The sequence below is a fragment of the Salmo trutta genome, chromosome 13 (genome assembly GCF_901001165.1).
Source record: "Salmo trutta chromosome 13, fSalTru1.1, whole genome shotgun sequence".
NCBI classification, from domain to species: Eukaryota; Metazoa; Chordata; class Actinopteri; order Salmoniformes; family Salmonidae; genus Salmo; species Salmo trutta.
Genome location: NC_042969.1, coordinates 22868503 through 22877313, shown reverse-complemented (window position 1 = coordinate 22877313; position 8811 = coordinate 22868503).

Genomic DNA, 8811 nt, shown 5'->3' with positions numbered 1-8811 from the left:
ATCATCAACCTTGTCTAGAATCACTCCATTTGCAAACATTTTCCAGGCACAACGCCCAGCCCCGATCATTTATTATTAGGCTTTAACAGGGCACTCCCAAGGACTCAATTTAGCTAATGTGGTGGCAAAATATTAACCAAGGTGATTAGGAAGGGGCAACCATTGTGATCTTATCGATCTACTGCACGTTCTTAGTTCAAATATCTGAAATATCTGCTTTATGGTGGTAAAGGTTGAAAAATATTGCAAATATAGTCATTCATTGCACACTTTTTGCCATACCATCAACATTATGGGATGTATGACTGTTCGATTTTTAGGAAGCTGCAGTTGAACATTTCTTCCCACACACTGACAGGACCAAGGACAGGGATTGGTTGCCAGCAGCACGTCATTCTTCAATCAGCATTGTACTTCACAGTACTTTGCCACATCCACAATCTATCCACACCTCAATTCTCACAATCAAATAAGTAGCATAAATGTGTAATCTACACTGATGATAAATTAATTACGGGTCTTTTTCCAACAATGCAGAGTTAAAGATAATTTAAAAAAAAATAGAAATAGTGAAATAAGGAATAAATACACAGTGAACAACAATAAGAAGTAAAAATAGCATGGCTATATACAGGGAGAACCAGTACCAAGTCAATATGTGTCACGCCCTGACCAGGTGAACTCTTCTATTTTGGTCAGGGTGTGGCATTTCTATAGTTTATTTTCTATGTTTTTGGTATAGCCTTGCTTTGGGGCGTATTTCTATGTTGGGTTCTGTCGATTCCCAATCAGAGACAGCTGTCGCTAGTTGCCTCTGATTGGGGAATCATATTTAAGTTCCTTTTCCCCCCACGATGTTTGTGGGTTGTTGTCTCTTGGTCTTTGAGCAGTAACGATGCGTTTTATTCTCTGTTTTGACCGTGTTATTTCAGTCTGTAAGAATAAACATGTGTTCGCTCCCAGCTGCGTTTTGGTCCACTTCTTCCTTCCTGCACGACGATCGTTACAGAACAACCCACCAAACCAGGACCAAGCAGCAGAGGAACGAAGAGGAAGGATGGACATGGGCCGAGTTAAGGAGGAGCATTTCCAGGGCGATGGAAGAGTTTAGGGAGACCGAGAGGCATCCCCAAGAATTTTTTAGGGGGGGGCACAAGGGCTGTTTGACGGGGCAGGAGCTGCCCGCCAGTCAACAGTCACCAGAGCTGCCCGCCAGTCAACAGTCGTCGGAGCTGCCCGCCAGTCAACAGTCGCCGGAGCTGCCCGCCAGTCAACAGTCGCCGGAGCTGCCCGCCAGTCAACAGTCGTCGGAGCTGCCCGCCAGTAAACAGTCGTCGGAGCTGCCCGCCAGTCAACAGTCGTCGGAGCTGCCCGCCAGTCAACAGTCGTCGGAGCTGCCCGCCAGTCAACAGTCGTCGGAGCTGCCCGTCAGTCAACAGTCGTCGGAGCTGCCCGCCAGTCAACAGTGGCCGGAGTGGTCAGACTGCGCTGAACTGCCGGAGTGGCCAGACTGCGCTGAACTGCCGGAGTGGCCAGACTGCGCTGAACTGCCGGAGTGGCCAGACTGCGCTGAACTGCCGGAGGGGCCAGACTGCGCTGAACTGCCGGAGGGGCCAGACTGCGCTGAACTGCCGGAGGGGCCAGACTGCGCTGAACTGCCGGAGCGGCCAGACTGCCCTGAACTGCCGGAGCGGCCAGACTGCCCTGAACTGCCGGAGCGGCCAGACTGCCCTGAACTGCCGGAGTGGCCAGACTGCCCAGACTGTCCCGAGCTGCCAGGCGTCCCCAGTCCAGTCCGGCCCGTCCCTGCTCCCCGCACCAGGTTAGTGGTGCGTGTCCACAGTCCTGTCCGGCCCATCCCTGCTCCCCGCACCAGGTTAGTGGTGCGTGTCCCCAGTCCTGTCCGGCCGATTCCTGCTCCCCGCACCAGGTTAGTGGTGCGTGTCCCCAGTCCAGTCCGGCCTGTCCCTGCTCCCAGCACCAGGTTAGTGGTGCGTGTCCCCAGTCCTGTCCGGCCCATTCCTGCTCCCCGCACCAGGTTAGTGGTGCGTGTCCACAGTCCTGTCCGGCCCATCCCGGCTCCCCGCACCAAGCCGGTGGTGCGTGTCCCCAGTCCAGTCCGGCCCGTCCCTGCTCCCCGCACCAGGTTGGTGGTGCGTGTCCCCAGGCCAGTCCGGCCCGTCCCTGCTCCCCGCACCAGGTTGGTGGTGCGTGTCCCCGGTCCTGTCCGGCCCGTCCCTGTTCCCCGCACCAGGCCCACGGCGCGTGTCCACAGTCCGGCACGGCCTGTGTCCGGTCCACCGGTGACCAGTCCTGTTCCGGTCGGCGGCTCCGCTCCGGAGCCTGAGCATGCCGCTCCACCGTGGTCCAGTCCGGGCCAGAGGGGTAGGGCTAGGGTGGAGGCAGGGGGAGAAACACGCCCGGGGCCAGAGCCTCCACCGAGGGTGAGGCGCCCACCCGGGTCCCCCCCCTAATAGACTTTAGGTTGGTGCGCCGGGAGTACGCACCGTTGGAGGGGGGGTACTGTCACGCCCTGACCAGGTGAACTCTTCTATTTTGGTCAGGGTGTGGCATTTCTATAGTTTATTTTCTATGTTTTTGGTAAAGCCTTGCTTTGGGGCGTATTTCTATGTTGGGTTCTGTCGATTCCCAATCAGAGACAGCTGTCGCTAGTTGCCTCTGATTGGGGAATCATATTTAAGTTCCTTTTCCCCCCACGATGTTTGTGGGTTGTTGTCTCTTGGTCTTTGAGCAGTAACGATACGTTTTCTTCTCAGTTTTGACCGTGTTATTTCAGTCTGTAAGAATAAACATGTGTTCGCTCCCAGCTGCGTTTTGGTCCACTTCTTCCTTCCTGCACGACGATCGTTACAATATGCAAGTACGAGGTAATTGAGTAGCTAGCTATATACAGTATATATAGGTAGGGGTAAAGTGACTAGGCAACAGGATAGATAATAAACTGTTAATGATATTTATTATCTATCCTGTTGCCTAGTCACTTTACCCCTACCTATGTGGTGAGTGTGAAAGTGTGCCCAGGGCCTGGGCTCCAGGGGCCCCCCATTGATTTAGTTAGTCATTCTCACTCAAATCATATTAATATTGCATCTGTCATGACAGGAAATTAGCTTTACAACTACAAAAAAGTATCTCTGCCCCAAGGCATAATGGATTGAATTGCAGGAAAGTTGTAAAACTGCAAAACAATTAGCTCTGTCCCATGAAAAAGATGAGTAGAATTGCATGACATTTGTTATAGAATTGCAACAAAATAAATATTAGTCCAATAGCAAAACTTGCTTTAAAACTGCAAGATTTTCTCTATTCCCCATGGCAAAATGTGTAGAATTGCAGGAAATGTACTTTTAAAATGTGTTTTCTTCTCTCCGTCAAGAGGGGTGTCACTAAAACATTTTGCTGCAAGGTGTGGGGGGGGGGGCAAACCAAATCTTGCTTAGGGCCCCAGAAGGCTAAAGCCGGCCCTGCGGGTAGCCTTTTGATTAGCTATTTAGCAGCCTTCATTTGGTCTCAGATATTGCTCTTTCCTCTGGCTGTTGTTTCCCCCTCAGGCAAATAAATGTCATTTTGATAATGGTATAAGTAACTAATCATCTCACTCCTTGTGTGTAAGTGCCAGTGATCAGATCGCACTGTGTGATGGGTTCACTGCTGGCGTCCATCACCAGATCCCACTGAGGGATGGGTTCACTGCTGGGGTCCATCACCAGAACCCACTGAGGGATGGGTTCACTGCTGGCATCCATCACCAGAACCCACTGAGGGATGGGTTTACTGCTGGCATCCATCACCAGAACCCACTGAGGGATGGGTTCACTGCTGGGGTCCATCACCAGATCCCACTGAGTGATGGGTTCACTGCTGGCATCTATCACCAGATCCCACTGAGGGATGGGTTCACTGCTGGGGTCCATCACCAGAACCCACTGAGATATGGGTTCACTGCTGGCATCCATCACCAGAACCCACTGAGGGATGGGTTTACTGCTGGCGTCCATCACCAGATCCCACTGAGTGATGGGTTCACTGCTGGGGTCCATCACCAGATCCCACTGAGGGATGGGTTCACTGCTGGGGTCCATCACCAGAACCCACTGAGGGATGGGTTCACTGCTGGCGTCCATCACCAGATCCCACTGAGTGATGGGTTCACTGCTGGGGTCCATCACCAGAACCCACTGAGGGATGGGTTCACTGCTGGCGTCCATCACCAGATCCCACTGAGTGATGGGTTCACTGCTGGGGTCCATCACCAGAACCCACTGAGGGATGGGTTCACTGCTGGGGTCCATCACCAGAACCCACTGAGTGATGAGTTCACTGCTGGGGTCCATCACCAGAACCCACTGAGGGATGGGTTCACTGCTGGCGTCCATCACCAGAACCCACTGTGTGATGGGTTCACTGCTAGGGACCATCACCAGATCCCACTGTGTGATGGGTTCACTGCTGGGGTCCATCACCAGAACCAACTGCGGGATGGGTTCACTGCTGGGGTCCCATTCATCCTCTTTAACTGGCTTGATTCTTTCTAACTCTCCTCTTTTAAAACAGCTCTGTAATGTTTCCTCTAAAGGCAGTGTGAGGCTCAATTCCAAACGGGGCCTTGTGGGCCATGGTCAAAAGTAGTGCACTCTAGGGTGCCATTTTGGACACAGGGTAAGAGAATTCTTTATGGTCTTTGTAAGTAAAGTTGTTGAGGAGTCAAAGGGTCCTTTCATAAGTATTTTCATTTAATCAGCACATCGGGAGGTACAGGAGATCTGGAGATCTGGGGACCTCTCTTTTTACGATGCTGCTACTCTCTGTTTTTTCATATATGCATAGTCACTTTAACTATACATTCATGTACATACTACCTCAACTGGGCCGACCAACCAGTGCTCCCGCACATTGGCTAACCGGGCTATCTGCATTGTGTCCCGCCACCCACCACCCGCCAACCCCTCTTTTACTCTACTGCTACTCTCTGTTCATCATATATGCATAGTCACTTTAACCATATCTACATGTAAATACTACCTCAATCAGCCTGACTAACCGGTGTCTGTATGTAGCCTCGCTACTTTTATAGCCTCGCTACTGTATATAGCTGTAACGGGCGTTATAAGGATTGGACCAAGGTGCAGTGGGAACGTGTATACTCATCCTCTTTATTAAATAAAAAGAAGGAAAAACAAACAAATCACGTATACAAAACAACGAATGACACTAAACAGTCCTGTCAGGTGCACAGACACAAAACAGGAAACAACTACCTACAAATCCATTTACAAAAACACCCCTATACATAGGACCTTCAATCAGAGGCAACGAGGAACAGCTGCCTCCAATTGAAGGTCAATCCAATGAACTGAACATAGACTAGACTGAACATAGAAATACACTAACATAGAACATAGATCAAAAAACCCCAGAACACATAAAACAAACACCCCTCTTACATAAGTACATAGCCCAACAAACCCCGAACCACATAAAACAAACACCCCCTGCCACATCCTGACCAAACTATAATAACAAATAACCCCTTTTTTGGTCAGGACGTGACAATAGCCTGTCTTTTTACTGTTGTTTTATTTCTTTACTTACATTTACGTAATTTAGCAGACAAGCTGGGGTTTCAGGTGTCTCCGGAAGGTGGTGATTGACTCCGCTGTCCTGGCGTCGTGAGGGAGCTTGTTCCACCATTGGGGTGCCAGAGCAGCGAACAGTTTTGACTGGGCTGAGTGGGAACTGTGCTTCCGCAGAGGTAGGGAGGCGAGCAGGCCAGAGGTGGATGAACGCAGTGCCCTTCTTTGGGTGTAGGGACTGATCAGAGTCTGAAGGTACGGAGGTGCCGTTCCCCTCACAGCTCCGTGGGCAAGCACCATGGTCTTGTAGCAGATGCGAGCTTCAACTCGAAGCCAGTGGAGTGTGCGGAGGAGCGGGGTGACGTGAGAGAACTTGGGAACGTAGCTATTGTTCACCTAACACCTTTTTGCACTATTGGTTAGAGCCTGTAAGTAAGCAAGGTCTACACCTGTTGTATTCCGCGCTCGTGACAAATAAACTTTGATTTGATTTGATTTGAAAATGAAGTGGCTTTGTCCACCTGGAAAGATTGCCAGACATACAGATGCATCATTCCCATGTGACAATACCAGGGGAAGTCACCTCCTCATAGCAAAAACAGAGCACGTAACAGGTAGTGTGGAGGGTAAAAGCTCTTTGCTTTTTTTCTCTTCAATTAGTTATATTCTCATTCCAAGACACCATTTCACTCATATAACAATGGCCCATATTCAAATATTCCCTCATTCTCTGTTTGAAGCAGAAGGGGGCCTCAGATGGTTATTACAACAACACAAAGAGTTATCTATCCAAAACTGAGATGTATGGATGAACCACTTCTCAAATATTTTGGACTATATAACAAAGTTCAATCAACAAAAACATACATGATCAAATACAAATCTTAGAATCAACTATTAAAGACTACCAGAACCCACTGGATTCTCCAATTACATTGAATGAACAACAGGACAATATACAAACCCTCCAACTGTAACGCCCTGGCCATAGAGAGGGGTTTTTGTTCTTTATTTTGGTTAGGCCAGGGTGTTACATTGGGTGGGCGTTCTATGTGCATTTTTCTATGTTGGTTTGTTTCATTGATTTTTGCCGTGTGGCTTCCAATCAGGCACAGCTGTAGAGTGTTGTTGCTGATTGGGAGTCACACATAAGTGCCTGTTTTCCGTTGGGGTTTTGTGGGTAATTGTTTCTGTTTCGTGTTTGCACCTGACAGTACTGTTTGGCTGTCGGTTTTCTTGTTTTTGTATAGTGTTCACATTGTTTAATAAATTCCTGAAGATGAACACTAACTCCGCTGCACCTTGGTCTACTCTCTCTTCAGACAGCCGTTACACCAACCCAAAAAGGCCTGTGGTGTTGATGGTATCCTAAATGAAATTATAAAATATATAGACAACAAATTCCAGTTGCATATACTTAAACTCTTTAACATCATCCTCAGCTCTGGCATCTTCTCCAATATTTGGAACCAAGGACTGATCACCCCAATCCACAAAAGTGGAGACAAATTTCATCGCAATAACTACCATGAGATATGCATCAACAGCAACCTTGGGAAAATCCACTACATTATCATTAACAGCAGACTCGTACATTTCCTCAGTGAAAGCAATGTACTGAGCAAATGTGAAATTAGCTTTTTACCAAATTACCGTATGACAAACCACATATTCACCCTGCACACCCTAATTGACCAAAACAAAAACGAAAAAAACAAAGGCAAAGTCTTCTCATGCTTTGTTGATTTAAAAAAAGCTTTTGCCTCAATTTGGCATGAGGGTCTGCTATACAAATTAATGGAAAGTGGTGTTGGGGGAAAACATACAACATATAAAATCCATGTACACAAACAACAAGTGTGCGGTTAAAATTTGAAAAACACATTTCTTTCCACAGGGCAATGGGGTGAGACAGGGATGCAGCCCCAATCTCTTCAACATATATATCAAACATATCCTCTGTGTACAACAAATAATGCGGAATTAGGCCGATACCCACTAATTGTCAAAATCTAGAAAAGAACCGTTCAATTCTACAACCACCTAAAAGGAAGTGATTCCCAAACCTTCCATGACAAAGCCATCACCTACAGAGAGATGAACCTGGAGAAGAGCCCCCTAAGCAAGCTGGTTCTGGGGCTCTGTTCACATACACAAACAGACTCCACAGAGCCCCAGGACAGCAACACAATTAGACCCAAACAAATCATGAGAAAACTAAAAGATAATTACATAACACATTGGAAAGAATTAACAAAAAAACAACAAACTAGAATGCTATTTGGCCCTAAACAGAGAGTACACAGTGGCAGAACACCTGCCCACTGTGACTGACCCAAACTTAAGGAAAGCTTTGACTATGTACAGATTCAGTGAGCATAGCCTTGCTATTGAGAAAGGCTGCCGTAGGCAGACCATCAAGAGAAGACAGGCTATGTGCACACTACCCACAAAATGAGGTGGAAACTGAGCTGCAATTCTTCCAAATGTATGACCCTATTAGAGACACATATTTCCCTCAGATTACACAAACAAACCCAATTTTGATAAACTCCCATATCTACTGGGTGAAATACCACAGTGTGCCATCACAGCAGCAAGATTTGTAACCTACAAGAAAAGGGCAACCAGTGAAGAACTGTAATGATGTGCGCTGAGAGTCGGGAAGTAAGTTCAGGGAGTGAGTGTTTTAATAAATAAACGCAACATTAAACAAGAAACAAGAAACACGAACAACGCACAGACATAACACTGGAACAGAAACAATAATGCCTGGGGAAGGAACCAAAGGGAGTGACATATATAGGGAAGGTAATCAGGGAGGTGATGGAGTCCAGGTGAGTCTGATGATGCGCAGGTGCGCATAATGATGGTAACAGGTGTGTGCCATAACAAGAAGCCTGGTGACCTAGAGGCCGGAGAGGGATCACACGTGACAAGAACAAACCCATATTTTGTACATTAACTATTTGCACGTCGTTACAACACTGTATATAGACATAATATAACATTTGAAATGTCTTTTTTCTTTTGGAACTTCTGTGATTGTAATGTTTACTGTTAATTTGTATTGTTTATTTCACTTTTGTTTATCTACTTCACTTGCTTTGGCAATATAAACATATGTTTCCCATGCCAATAAAGCCATTGAATTGAGAGAGAGAGAGAGAGAGAGAGAGAGAGAGAGAGAGAAAAACAGGTTCACTGGCACTTAATT